A 16362-nucleotide genomic window follows, 5' to 3' on the forward strand; every position below is an offset into this window, starting at 1 on the left:
TAGGTTGTGTCTAAAATTCCACTTATGTCAAGGGAGCCCATATAGCGTCATTAGGCGAACCCTTACGGTAAATGAATATCTTTGAAATATGGTAGTTGAACATGCAAAAATGGCCCTAATTTGCACTAACCACGCGAACAATAATTAATTAATTTTGCTGTGGCTAAGATTAACTTTCTATTTTACATGCATGTTGTTACAATTTAAAAAAGATTATTACAGAGATTATGTTACCGTCTTTATAAACCGGGCTAAAAAAAAGATACTCTATTCTAAACACTGGTCAGTAACCAAGCAGTTGTCCAACTGACACAGCAGCAAAATGCACTGACACGGAACAGCTTCCTGGACCACATTCATAGCCCAATAATTGGCACCTAACACAAGAAATCTGTGAGTAAGTGGAATAGTGTGTCAACAAGACCTGTTCTTGAAGAAAGTGTGTGAAAAGCAGAAGCAGCTCCGTTCCACACTATTTCACTTAATCTTTGGAAATTATCACCTGTGTAAGGATCTATCTTGGGTATAGATTTCAGTATAGTATTTACTAATTTTGAAGCAAATGTTTTGAGCAAAATATACCTTCTGCTTGACCAATCCTTAAGGGAAGAAATCAAAACTCGACCGGAGGTGGAACGCTGGCTCCGTCCGGTTTCTATTGTTCTAAACAATGGCAATCGGACGGACACGAACGGAACCGGTCGAGTTTTAATTCAATCCCCTAACCAAGTTTCGCCTTCCAAAAAGTGTTGCATGTTCTTGAGACACACTGTTAATTGTCTTTTTAAGGTCACGGAGGTTCGTGACGAACTTTTATCCATTATCATCTTTTATATTGCGCACATGGCAGTGCACGCGAATTTTATTTATTTATTCTGCAGATAATTTCTATTCTTAATGTGACCGATGTTGTCGGTTGAATACAACTTGGGCAAACCAACCTTCTTCTTGTGCTGCACGGAATAGATTCATTATATTAGAATAAGACTAACACTCAGAACGCTAGTGAATCGATGGCTATTGTTATACTAGGCTCACTCAGTCATTTAATGAAGCAATACAAACGATCGAATTTGGTGTTGAAATTAGCAAAATGTTGAGTTACACCTTTTCACTGTAAACTTGAATTTTAATTTTTTCAGTAAATGTCAGGCAAAAACCATAATGTTTGGTATTGTATATTTTTTCAAACCCTGGTGTTAAACTTAAGTATGAAATTTAATTTTCGATTTTCACAGGCTTCAACTTGTCTCGTGATTTTTTTTTGGGTCAACGTTTTTGCTTTCAAAGTAACATAACTTGATTCGCTAACGAAAGATACTTCCCAACTATCTAAAGCATATCATAGGGCTATATATCATAGTTTTGTCAGAATTTCGGTTTTGATTGCACCATTGTTCAATTCCAATTTTGTCAAAATCTACTCACGAATGTACCCATATGGATGGATGTTTTTGCAAACCACAATAGAAATGTTTTGACGTTTTGCAAAAGTGCATTCTACAAATCATATACTTTGAAAATTTGTTTGATTCATTGTTGTTAATGAGTTTTACAAAAAATACGTTTTACAAAATGTTGTTATTTCAGCCCTCTTTACAACATAACGCAAGAACCACACATACAAAACGGATATCATTCTGTGATATTTGAATTTTTCTACACACTCGCTATGAAATGATCAATGTAATTTTTGCCAAAGCTCACTACCATTCGCAAGATGCTGTGAACTACCAAATCGCAAAAGTTAAAAATAGCTGCTAAGATTAATTGTTTGGCGGTCTGTAAATAATAAGAGCGTAATCCTTGGCCATCACTTTCATTTTCTTCCGTTGAATATATGTGACGTGTCATGTCAAAAGGAGACACTTTTGGGCAGCATCGTAAATGGAGAAATAGCCAAAAATCTGCCCGGGGTGATTTTTTTCACAATATGGGTTTGTGTCGAATTTGTGATGTTATTAATGTTAGAAATATTGTCTGATAGTTTGAGACCGGAATATAACTGGCATCTTGTATTTTGTGAGACATTTTTCAAGGTAATTCCTATTCTCAACATTGTATATTTTATATTTAAAGGCTGATATCTCAATTTAAAATTTTTTAATACCATAACTTACGAACTCAATATCTTCGCTTAGGAATGTCCGATTTCATTGGGGAAAACGGCGTTGTGGAGCAAAATATCTCTATATTTAAGATATGTAAAAACCTCAAAATTGATTACCTGCCCAAAAGTGTCTCCTTTTGACATGACACGTCACATATGTATTATTGAAGACCGAATTAAAATACTAGTTTACATGCGTCTGACGTCAGGGCAAAGGCGCGACGTGATTGGTTGCTGACCTGCGCAGTACAGCATTTTGGTCCGGTTGACAGGACATCATACGCAAACTAGTATTTTTTAATTCGGTCTTCAATAATTATAGTAGAGTTTGCCTAACCTAATCCTGATATAAATTGGACGAGTTTGGCTTTTACGTGTCATTACATGTCGTATCTTATCTACTTTTCGACAAATATTGTATTACAGGGATATTGTTTGTAATTTTAATTTGTTTGATAAGCAGATGTCGAAATTCTCATTGATAAGGCTATGAATACGTGATATGCAGTGGCGTACCGTGGCCGCCCCAACCCCGGGGGGCTGAAGAAAATCCAATTTTGCCGCCCCTTCATCAAAAGCCCGAAAAGGTTGACCCAATTTTTTTCTCGGTCGTTTGAAAAAGTGAAGAGCAAAAAAAAAGGGTTTCAGGCGCTAGCGCCCTAAAAGCAGCACATTTTCAACAATTTTTTATGCTTTATCAAATTTTTCCGCCCTTTTTTATTAACTAATTCTTTTTGCCGCCCCTTCGTTTTTGCCGCCCTTGTTTTTGCCGCCCCTTCTTCTTTCGCCGCCCCTTCATTTTCGCCGCCCCTTGCTTTTACCCCGGGGCTGGCGCCCCCAAAGCCCCCCCCAAAATACGCGCATGATATGTTATGACAATATGTGACCTGCTACCTTTTTTGTTTCACACACACCTGTTCAAGCCATAAATATGTCTGTATAATCCTTTGTGAATGGGGAACAATGAGTCATACTCAGGCCTGTACAGGTGTGCGACAAACAAAGAACATCAACTAAGTCAGCAGGATATCTCGAAAGTACCAACTTGCGACTTTATACTCATTTCGTTGTACCAGGTCAAATGGGGGTGCGTAGTGGGAGGTATGGTGGGTGTGAGCAACGACCTGCAGCGTCTACTCATCTACAATGATCTATTGTGTCCGATTAGAGTAGTCCTTCAAGGAGGACCACGCTCAGGCGTGGGTCCTTCTACATTCGACATATCCTTCCCGGAAAGTCGGGGAAAATATCAAACTGATTAACCACGCCTACTGACAGCTACTAATGATATTCAGCCAATCCGATTGACTGAATATCATCAATAGCTGTCAGTAGGTGTGGCTTGCTTCTACCTGCTACCAGAACACTAGCTTCTAGCTTGGGGTTGACACCAGTATTGCGTAACAAAATTGATTATTAATCCTCTTCAGTTGCTTATGAGTGTTGTATGCTATTATAATACCCGGTTTTCTTCTTACGCTCAGTTCACTGACCTGTAGGTTGTATGCACACAATCAGTTCCTTTTTGTTATCACTACATTTGATATTGTTCTGATTGACCTCGATTCGTTTCTATGTTTGTATAGAGGTTGTGCGTGAAATTATTGATTGGTTCCAAACAAAGAATTTGAACCGGTGTCCTTCACCGTAATCATGGTGCAGTGCAGTCCATTCAAACAAATGTTTGAATCAACCTATTTGATCGAAGTGCATTTGTTATGTGTGTGAGGCGAACTGTCGCGGTAGATTGCAATCATGCTTTTGTTGAATGGGTTTGAGTAGTCCGCCATATTTGCGGTATGATACGTCATATGCACAAGCTATATTAATTCAGTATCAAAGTTACGTAATGTTACTATATCAACGGGATCACGCTTTTGAGTATTGAACCACGATCGAAACAATCACCACACAAAGTATATGGCACTCGAAGGCATACAAAAATAGCGTGATCCGGTAACCAAGAGGATTACGTAACCACTTTGATGCTGAATTGTGAAGTAGGCCGGCCTATTCGTTTAACATGTTTAAGAAAAATATAGAATTGGAGGACACACGCTTCATAAAAACTTGGGGTTTAAGGGTTGTGTTTAGCTATTTCAGGTGGGTAGGGGTAGAAAAAAGATTATTGCCATTTTGACCAAAACACGTGAGTATTTATGATTTGCCAAACAGAAACTAACAGAATAATACCTAAAAGTATCACTTTTTAATCATTTTGTCATAAATACGACTTTCCACCATTTACAATTATTTGTACCGGGGTGTGCCTGTTGTCAAGTCGATCAAGATTGTGATGTAACATTCCGTACAGAGGGTAATCAGTACGGCGTGAAAAGTATGGCTTCTATAAGGTTACAATAAGGAACAAACCAAAAGATCGATGACGTCCAATAAACGTAACTAGTTTCGTTTCTCAGCCGACCCCTCCCTCCATGCCAGAAACGTAATAATGAAATGTTGGAAATTTTGACATAATAATAATAATGACACATTCTTCAGACCGATGTTTTTGTACAAACGTAATCGAGTATTTTTACCCCCTACCCCTTAAACGAAACTGGTTTCGTTTATAAGATGTTATCGATTTTTGGTTTGTTCCCTAAAACAGGTAATAGGTATGAATGGCCGTGTAATCGATCTAGAGAAACCTGTCTCGCTGTCATCTTAAGCTGCATGGGTGTCCCAGAAAGATCCATACCGGGAAAGTTGAATTTTGTAGGTAGCATTGTTATCAGTCGTATTGTTTTGAGTTCTAAATATTACATATATTTAGCTTTCTTGGTAATTTAAGATTTTAAAGATCGAATGTTTCTAAAATAAATTACAGAATATTGCGTACAATGGTGAAGTTTAAGTTTTGACAATACAATCTATTATGAAAATAATGAATAACCGTTCAGCACAAAGTTATTTGGAAAAAGTTTTGCAGCTAATTTTGTTATGATCTATCGATTACTAGCATGCAAGGTATAAAGGATTTGTTAAGCTTGATTGACCTAATACTGCATGTGTCGTCTTTGGCGGCAGTTTCGAAAATAATTATTGCGGTGTATGAGTTTCATCATTTGAAATGCCGGCAGAGATTGATTTAGGGGCCTATTATAAAAATATTATAGAGAAGATTCGTCCTTGTGCCACAGCATGTATTTATGTCCCTATTGGCAAACACACAACTAGGAAAAGGTGAAGATTACATTTGCAGCAAGTTTTTCTTAAACAAGTTATACCCTCTATAAGAATTACATTTTTGGCGTAAAATTGATTGTAAATTTTTTTTTTAAAATTCAGCACAAATATCGGGACTAATATTGAAAACACATGAAAAAGGTCACTTAAATCAATATTAAGAATTATTCAGTGTTTCAAGCTCTACATTTGTGCCAAATTTGGTGTATCTCCTTTGACAACTGAATGATTTCTACACTATATTGCAAAGTACGTCTACGTCTGGGCGATAGTGATAAAGCAGGTCAATGTCTGGTGCTTATGAAGCCTGTGCTGTAAGTTACACACGTGCAATTTTTGTCCAGTTTTAAGAATATCAATATCACGCCAAAACGAATCAAGTTTTTGAAATGAAAGTAACAAAATAAGTAGGTGACATTTATGTCATTAGAGCTTAGAAATGACGTTACTTTAACTTTAACTTTAACGTCTAGAGGATTATAGAGGATTATGTATTCAAAACCAAGGTGGTTTTGAATAGATAATCCTCTATAATCCTCTAGACGTTAAAGTTAAAGTTAAAGTAACGTCATTTCGCAAGCTCTCTATTGTATTCCATGTACCGGTACTAAAATTAAATACACTGTTGATTAATTTTTCAAACACGGTATAGATCATTCTGGAACACCCTGTATCTCAGAACTGTCCTTCAACACAGGTGGTAGTTTACGGTTATATTGTTCCGGTCCATTTATGACATAGCCATCCTCATTTTAATACATGATAATACAATAAAACATGAGATCGGTTTGAATGGTTGTGGAATCAAACTAGAGACCTGTTCCTTTGTCACCTTTATAGACCTGATAAATCAAGCGGAACGATTCTTGTCATATCGTTTTACAGAATTGGTCGTATTGCCAGCGCTGCAGTGTTAGTATTAACTTTGGGCTTCTTATGAATTGACTGTCAATATCTTATACTAGGTATACATTAAAACTCAAACGGGAGAAAGAATCGCGCATACGCATGTTAGAACATTTTCAACAATGTTAGAACATTTTCAACAATGTTAGAACATTTTCAACAATGTTTTAAAATTGTATATTACAATGTATTTACATTAACATTGTACCCTAAATAACATGGACATTTGGGTGATATGTTGATGTAGTTACGGGCCATATTTAGTGCCGATTTGTCCCAATTTGCTTTTGACTTGCCTGGCAACACTCCATAAAATATGGCTAGTCGTGTGAAGACAAAGTTGAAGACCTATAAGGAGTTATATTCGTTCTCAAATGGAATCATTATGAAGATCGTAAGTAAAAGTAATATAATAACATAGCGCTATTAGCTCGCCTATGAACCTTGATATTCGTTAGTTAACCGGATAAATAACTTCGGCAAAACTGACAAACTTGTAGGCCCCCTACCAAAATTGGCGTTAACTCGTTACTGTCGAAAATGTACAAAATATGGCTTCCGTGAATCTGAAAATATTGATATTTCAAAATTGGTTAATTGTATTACCATAAATCGAACACGGACATGCAGGATGGTATCTCCAGAAGTCTTTTTTTTTAATAAAATGGAATTTTGTTGAATTTAGAGTAACAAAATAACATGCGCCAGACAGTGGTCGACGAGACTGTAAAATCAGGTAGAAGTTTGTATGTTGACGAGCTTCGAACATGCCTTCGTCGCATTCCGAAGTCACAAATATCTATCATAATTCTTATTTCAAGGTCCTGTAAATACCTCAGCAAAAGATAGGGTCATCGTCCAACACGGACTGCTCGAAAAGAGTTCACCTATAAAAAACTGCGTGGGCTGTTATGCGTCGTTATATGTACAGGCATATTTGAAGAATTTCCTATCAACTAATAATATTAAGATTGCTAAAATATTAATCTAAAGACTTCAATCTTTCATGTGCACCATAAATTTTGCACCTGAGATAGATATTGCTAGGCAAAATTTCACAGCAAACATTGCAGTTTTCTCCCATTTCGGAGATATTTGAGACAATACAGCTCGACCCCTTAACTCATTTATTTCCTTTTTTTGAAAATAATAAGTTCAGCAAGTTCTTTCTTTCTTTTTTTCTTTCTTTCTTTCTTTCTTTCTTTCTTTCTTTCCTTCCTTCCTTCCTTCCTTCCTTCCTTCCTTCCTTCCTTCCTTCCTTCCTTCCTTCCTTCCTTCCTTCCTTCCTTCCTTCCTTCCTTCCTTCCTTCCTTCCTTCCTTCCTTCCTTCTTCCTTCCTTCCTTCCTTCCTTCCTTCTTTCTTTCTTTCTTTCTTTCATTATTTAATACGGGCCTATAATTATATTTATTTTATTTATAATTATTTATGTTTTATTATTAATGTGTATTCATTCATTTATTCGTTTATATATTTATTTGTTTATTATTCATTTATTTATTTTCTATTCGTTGATTGATTTATATTGCCATTTGTCAGGTTTATATTTTTATTCAGTTTATTCGAAGTTTTTATTACATGGTACATGCATGCATGCATAAGCTCCAAAGGTCAAATATATAGTGGCGTAGCTGCCGGGGGGCAAGGGCAATTCCCCTGGCAAAAATTGCCCATTTGGTAACTATGTCCTACGTGCAAATATGTTACATTTGTTTGAATTCCTTAGACCCAGACAAATAATATGACATGTTTTGGTGAATTTGGAGCATCTTTAATTTTGTCCCCCTATATGACTATGAGCAATGAGCATGTAGGGTGTTTGAGGGTCTTTATTGAGGGTCACGGAATTCTAATATAGCTTGGTAGACAACAATTTTTAATTCAGCATACCCGAATTAAACAAAACAATTTTACGCGAACTTGCCACTTCATGACTTGATGCTTAAATAAGACATTTCCAAAATAGAACCAGACTAATATACCCGGCTAATATAATTATGTGAACACTGCTTTTACAAAATAATTCAACATGATATCACGATTTAGGCCTCTATCGAATTTTCGCGACTTCAAAAGTGTGAAGTGTTTTGATCCACAAAATCTCAAAATCAATCGATTGAGATGATTAGCGTACTCGTCCCAGTTACATAACAGATGTGGTTAAATGATGGGGCGGGGTTACCAACCATATTTGGAGTCATTGCGTTATCAACAACTGGGTTGGTTCAGGTCACTGCTTATGGTAATTCGAGTGCGCTGCTGGGGGTAGAGATCGAATCTATAAGGACCAACGCCTGACGGCGTTGATTATTGTGCTAAATATTGCGTTGGTCCTGTATGGACTAGATTAGAGCGCTGACATATTGGAAAATGTTGCTAATCAATATTCATATTAAAAGATTGTACAATCAGCGTACAGGTTTCGAAATTGGGTGACCTTCCCTGGGTGACTTGTGTTATCGGCCAGTAAAGTATGAAATCACCCATCACTAATTGCAACATAATCCATTTGATCACCATTCATTTAAGAAAAGTATACTTAATAATATAAACTGATATTTTTGTTAGCCAAATCCAAGTAAATACTACTCACGAATCTGAGCTTTCGCCATCTTGGCTGATGGCTTGATCACAGATGGTCCACTGCTTTTCCCGCGAGACTTGGTTGCTAACGACGCATCCCCGTTACCCGGGAGTGATGTTGATTTTAACAGTGGGTCATATATAAAGCTCTCGCTGAAATTCTGGGCCCCTTAGAGCATCATAAAGCATCCATGACGTGGTGTCATTATTCACGAACACGCCCATTGAAAAGTCGCTCAATGTTATCAAAGACAGGCTGGAAAAAGACACTACGCTCAATTCAAGAACAAATCTCACCCCCGACGACATTATACAGCTGCTCCAATTTGTTTTAACTACGACATCGACATACTTCAGCTTCCGTGGATCGATATATCGCCAGGTTTTCGGGGCAGCGATGGGCAGTCCCGTCAGTCCCATTGTAGTAAACCTCTTCATGGAGTGGTTGGAGCAGGAGGCTATAACAACAGCGCCCCTAGACTGCAAGACCAAGCTATGGATGAGATATGTCGATGACATTTTGGAAATTATCAATAAGGACTCTACACAAAAGCTCACTGACCACCTCAACACCACCGATCAATCAGGAAACATAAAGTTTACCTACGAGAAGGAGGGCCAAATACCATTCCTGGAAACAAGATGGTATGGTCAAACTGCTGGTGTATCGCAAAAAAAACCCACACCGACCAATATTTAAGTTTCAAATCTCAACACCCACTACACCAGAAACTGGGTGTAATCAGGACGTAAATGGATAGAAAAGATAAGATTGTGACAGAGGAAGGAGACAAGAAAGAGGAGGAGCAAAGAATCATTAAGGCACTGGCGGTCTGTGAATACCCCAGATGGGCAGTAGACAAGGTTAAACAACAGATGAAGGACAAAGCAACTGCAACAAAACCACAGAAAAAGACAAACGAGAACCCAATAAAAGGCATGGTTGTAATACCCTATGTGGAGGGTTCATCTGAGAAACTCCAAAGAGTCTTCCGTAAACATGAGTTTACAACGGCCATGAAACCAACTAACACTCTCAAAAGTATTCTTGTCCACCCCAAAGACAAAAAGGACATTGACCAAACCAGCGAAGTCGTGTATGACATCCCATGCAAAGGTTGTAACAAATATATAGGAGAGACTGGAAGGCCATTTGGGGGTACGTAAGAAAGAACATCAGAAAGACGCCGACAAGATTGCTACTAAAAACTTCCACCACAGAGCAGCACAAATCAGCAATAACAGACCACATAGCGCAAGACAATCACGTCATCGACTGAGAGGGGGCCAAATTACTCGACAGAGACTCTAATGCTTTCACATGGAGAGTCAGGGAGGCCATCCAAATCAAAAGGAGGGGCAAAAACTCACTCAACCATGACGAAGGTGCACACTTTCTAGATCATGTATATGACCCACTGCTAAAATCAACATCACTTCCGGGTAACGAGGATGCGTCGTTAGCAACCAAGTCTCGCGGGAAAAGCAGTGGACCAGTTCATCTGTGATCAAGCCATCAGCCAAGATGGCGAAAGCTCAGATTCGTGAGTAGTATTTACTTGGATTTGGCTAACAAAAATATCAGTTTATGATCTCAACAATCCTACCAAATGAATCTCTTTACTATACTTAATAATACATTAAAAGTCCCCGAAAATCTATGGTTGGTAAGGGGCTGTGCAATAATTAAGAGGCCATGGGTAGAGGTTAAAATTGGGGGGGCAAGAAATTTTGGCGAGCCGAAAGGCGGGGGGTAAGCCATTTTGGCAAGCCGAGAGGGGGGGGGCAAGCGATTTTGGCACACATTCATGGGGCACCTTTTTAATAAAGCGCTCTAAAATGGCTTAGGAAAACAGTACGGATAATATGCAAATTTTCCTGCTCGCTGCGCTCGCAACATGCATCTAGACCATTTAAAGATTTGTAAATTGGGATCCCAAAATTTGGCATGTTCAAGGGGGGGGCAAAGAATTTTTGCGGTCCGAGAGGGGGGGGCAAGCGATTTTTGGCAGGCCGAGGGGGAGGGCGATTTTTGGCGAGCCGTTTGGAATTTTTTTTTTGGGGGGGGGGGGCTCATAATTATTGCACAGCCCCTAATTGACCGCCCTTCTGTGGATCGTTGGATGTTAGCGCTTTGTTTTCAAGGAACTTGGGCACATCCATGATCTTGTTGGTATAATTGTGTCCTCTAAACTTGAAATAAGTAGTAAGTGGTTAAGCGATACTTTCAGAATGAGATTGTCTATTATGTAAATACTTGGAGATTGCGATTGTTACATCTGAACTGAAGTCGATGGTAATGTTTGCTTACCACATCAAGGTTGTCCATTCTGTTATTGTAATAAAACATCAGCATAATATTTTTGAGCTGATATTAAGTAGTCTACCATTACTGCTGGTATAAATGTAAACACAAGTTTGATATGAGCTCACGTCCTCTGGATGAGTTACAAAGTGCAAAAGTGGACATCCGTAACAATTCTAAGATTTCGAATCAAACAAGTCTGATGAGTTCAGTGCCTGGTGGTTACCTTTACAAATAAAGTGCAATATTCTCTGAGAAATGCAAACCATTTTAACAAAATCAAGTGCAGAACCAATCGGTTTCAAAATAGTGCAATTCCTTATTTTGGAAATTTGCTCTATGATATCATGTTAAGTGCTATAATTTCAATCATGTTGCTGGCTTACTGTTTTTATATTGTTGCGTTATTTTTTCACATTCTTGATATTATCTTATTGTATTGTTGTACTGAAAGTACGGGGGATGGTGGGTTTGAGGGTAGGATATCATTATGTGAGTTTGGTTAGCGTGTGGGCTCTGGTTGTGGTATAATTCGGGATGTGTTATGTGTCATGCGGAGTGGTGGGGGTGTGCAACTGTTGTGAGTGGATGTATGTACAGTTACTGTTCATTTTCCTACACACAATAAACAGTGCTCTCACCATTGACGCTTGACCTCTACAAACAGTGTATATTATACGTATAGGCCATTGCCTAGTTAACGTCACTGTGTGAAAAATAACCGGCCAATATTTTTTGTACTCTCTGAAATTCTAGCAAATATAGTTTTGTAACATGTCCTAAATTTAGCTAATTTAGATGTTTGGAAATATTCGCACTTTGGTGTTTTAGTAAGGAAGGGCATGGCATGGGCTGCAAAATTCCCTGTGTAAATCGAATGGAACTTTTAGTGACTATCACTCACTTGTGGACCGCTCTCTTCCGAAGGGCATTAAAGCTAAACCACTTGACGTATCTTTTTTGTACTTGCTGTCAATCAAGAATAATGTATACATTACATGTAGGCATTACATGTAGATGGCGTACTCTTGTGAAGACCACAGCAGCGCAATCCTGCGCCATCTGACCCAGAGAGAGAGACATGTAGGCTAAAAACTGAGTACTTTGGGCATCTGCAAATGTTCGTACCTCCCTGATATGTAAGTGACAAATAACAGCAAAAACAACTCCCATACGGTATCTGTCCATAACTTTGGTCAGTGGAGCGAGTCAGTGGATTTCAAATGGGTGATTATTGATTGATTGGCGAGTGCCATATTTGGGCATAAGTGCAGTCCACCATTCAATGTGGAGGATGGGCTAGACATTATCGATTGATTTTGCTGGAGTAATTTCCTGTTAACCAGGTTTAAGTACTGCAAAGGTCGAATCATGTTTGCTGTGCAGCATAACTGCACTATGTGTGCTGTTTTGATTTGTCCTGTGCAATTGTGTGCTTGTGAGTAGTCTGGGTTGGGTTTCTTGGGGTGGATCCTGTTTTACTTGCGTTTGGTTTGTGCTATAGGATATGCTGCAATATTTTGCTTATTTATTTTTGTTGTTCTCTTGCATTTTGTTATATCTTTATTTTATATATATGTCTTTTAATGTAAACTTTGCTGTAATTTAGCCTGCGGGCTACAATGCATCTGGTTTCGTTGACCGTTTACAGTTAAATTTCTAGATTAAAAAACAAAAGTCTTTCACTCTGGGAATTATAAATAGGTAACAATGCTTAGTATAACTTTTTCAAAGGCACCTTTCCCGGGACCTTTACGTAGTTCTCATAAAGCAAAAATCGCAGTACAATGTCCTGCATATCAAGTTTGTTCACATAATAATGACTTGTTGCTTGTTTGTTTTGATCATGACCTTAAAAAATGTTGCAAATTCAGGTGGTATAGGTCACGCGACACGTGACGTACGAGGCTGACGAAGATACAGGGCTGAGAGCCCCATTCACTAAAATATACGGTTAGCAATTACAAATAGAAACTTAACATACTTATTGTGGGGTACTTTGTCGTACCCCGACGGTTTTGGAGTAAGATAATTTTGCTTTGACACCACATAACAAATTTAGAATTGTTCGTGAAGATTTCATGATTATGTGTTAATCCAATGGCGACGTCAAAATGCGGATATCGCATCCACCATCATCTGGCAAATTGATCAATAGAGTAACGCCCTCTTTCAATATAGGACATTGCAATGGGAATGGAGGGCGTAATAACAGCCTGTGATGTATTTGATTCCAGATAATCTCCTCAACTTAAATTACATAAAGGACAACCTTGATGTGGCAAGCCCATTTTCGTATCAACTTTTAATATTACCTTTTCATCTGAAAAGTCTACGTTAGTATCAACTCTGAGATAAAACGATGCACTCTATTTTCCAACTATTTACACAACGGCAAACAAATGACTGGAAAACTCTGGTTCCATCCATCTACACTATCTTAGAAGGTATTGTCGTGCACAAGACGTGAGTCAATTTACGTTTGACCATTGGAACATTAATGTTTTTGTTGTAAGTATCTCTAAAAGACATTCCCAACTACATATTTCAAAAAGGAGAAAAAGGAAATAGGGAAAATGCCAATATGAATAAAACAAAAATGGTCGCTTATACGATAATATGCATAGCTCAAATGTCAAAATTTGTCGAATATGATGGGTAAAACCCATACCAATTTATTGCTCTCATTTTTAGGATTAAGAAAAAGTATATTTATTTTAGTTAAATAGGTATAAAAGTTAAACGTCAAATGTTGGTGCAAAGGTAAAACTCCAAAATGCTCCAATTTTGATCAAAGTGGTCTCAAATTGTTCCGCTTGGAACAAAATTTGAAACAAAGTATAGTTTGCCATATCAGGTGTTTCATTACCTAGATAACTTCACAACAGGTCAAGATTAACATAATTCAATGGGCTTTGAATCTCTTGCTCTATTACCAAGGTAACGACTGGGATATGATAAACTATTTTTCGGTAAAAATGTATTTTTGGCAATTTGAGACCAATAATTTCATCATAATCGGAGCATTTTGATATTTTACCATGGGGGGGGAATTTGACATTTGACCTTAATGCCTATAACTCAAGAACTGTACATCAGCGATAGGTTAAACTACTTTGTTATATTGCTGAATCCTACTAATGAGAGGAGACGGGTTTTTTAAAATCCAAATGTGCCCAATTTTGAAATTTGAGCCCTGCATTAGCGGCCATTTATGCAAATTTGCATTTTCCCCTTCTTACTTGCTCTCAATTTTTGATGATGTTCAGGATGGTGTGTAAAGAAACATTGGTGTTCCAATTTTGTCCACGTGTACCAATTATTGTTTACTTATAATAACTAGTCTATGAAGCTGGTCCTGTACAAAATATTCTGACATACTTTGCTACGTTACCTAAAGGTAACAAAATATCCTATCTGTTCTATTAAAAACGAACAGTTTGACATCACTTTCGTCAAAATTGGAGCATTTTTATGTTGTCGACCCCTGTAGATGTCAACATTTGACTTTTGACCTTTTTGGTAATAACTCGAGAACGGTGTGTCAAACTATACATTTTCTGAATCCTTATGAGTAGCGGAATTAGCCTTTTCGAAGCATGGCGCACACAATAGGAGGGCAGTATTCAATATGTGTAAAACCCGCCAAATTCAAAAGACTTTACCCACTTCGTGCAGAGCCATCATTATGCAGTCATGTCTGCAGCAGAATTTACCACGACCTTTGCAGGACTTAAACCCCATTACACCAAGATAAACCTCATTCAAAACAGCTCAACTATGTTAAATCAGGGATGTGTCTCATATCCTTAGACTTAAACCCCATTACACCAAGATAAACCTCATTCAAAACAGCTCAACTATGTTAAATCAGGGATGTGTCTCATATCCCTGGTTAAATCCATAAACATATGTTTCTGATTTCCTGTGCGATATCGCAATGTGCTGTGATGAAATAGGTATTATAATTTCAGTTATATGCACCATTACAAAGCAAACGCACATTTACAATACTGAGCGTGGCCTTTGTTTCCGAAATGAGAACAAAAGTCTGCATATTGTTATCCAGCCATGTTGTCAAACTTGTCACATGTATTGTGATCGTATCACACAAGTAAATGAGAAACATGTCGGTTTAGACTTAACACGGTTTGGAAAAAGTTTTTCCATTTTTTAGCTCCCTATCGGGCAGTCAGAACTCCATATTTGGGAGGGCTCGACAACAATCTTCCCAAAATCGCATTTTAATCATTTTTAGATGACCATAGAGGGAAGTTTTTTTTACAGCTTCTATGGCGAAAATTGATCAAACCGATCACACGATGGTGCTCGCTCGAAGTTGGAGCTATCTCGAGTCGGCTGTTGAGCACAATTTGCCATTAAAATTACACGTCCGACTGTTATGAAATTTTGAAGACTCTCTTCGGAAAAACAGCTCGACAACAGCTTTCCCGTGACATTTTTTACTTCAAATTGTAGTATGTTAAGGATGAACATTATAATTCACATGTGAGCCTCTATGGCTATTATTGGGTGAAGGGTTTTTCCTCCAGCCCACTAACTAGTCTATTGCTAATACCTACAGTACAGTGAGTGAGCTAAAGGTCAATCATCAATTGGAGCGCTGTGTGTGCACTGAATAGGAAAAACGGACAGTAACTGCATAATGTCCCATTGTGTCCGCCATACCTCTAAAAAAGCTAATGCATTGGTATACTTTCTAACACGAGTTAGTCCAACGAATAGGACCTGTTTTTCTCAGTTACCAACTATCACTGCTCAGGCTCTGATTGCTCAAGAAAGATTGACCGCGAAAGTCCACTAACCGCCCCACCCGGGCGGCGCGGTCACTGGACTTTCGCGATTCGTCTTTCTTGCGCCATATATTAGATAGTGGTCATAGTCTGAGCTGAACATTGTCTGGTAAATAAGAAAAAAAAAGGTTCTACACGTCGGACTAACACGAGTTTACAGTTTGACCCCTGTACAAAGTTCAATGACCTCTAAAGTCTTTAAAGTCTAACCTCAGTTTTTGGTAAGGCCTCATGGTCTATTCAACTACATGTGTGAAGAATAACTTAGGGGATATTTTAAGCACACGTGATCAGCCGCAGGGAATGGACTATGGGGCAAATGTTTATAATATAGCAAGCTAATAACATGCGTAGGATACCTATTATTGAAGCTGGTGTAGAATAGAAAATAGACAGACGAAACTACAAGTTCATGGCTTCCAAGTATATTTATTTACGTTAAAACACACAGTAAGCG

The sequence above is a fragment of the Amphiura filiformis genome, chromosome 2 (genome assembly GCF_039555335.1).
Source record: "Amphiura filiformis chromosome 2, Afil_fr2py, whole genome shotgun sequence".
Classification (NCBI taxonomy): Eukaryota; Metazoa; Echinodermata; class Ophiuroidea; order Amphilepidida; family Amphiuridae; genus Amphiura; species Amphiura filiformis.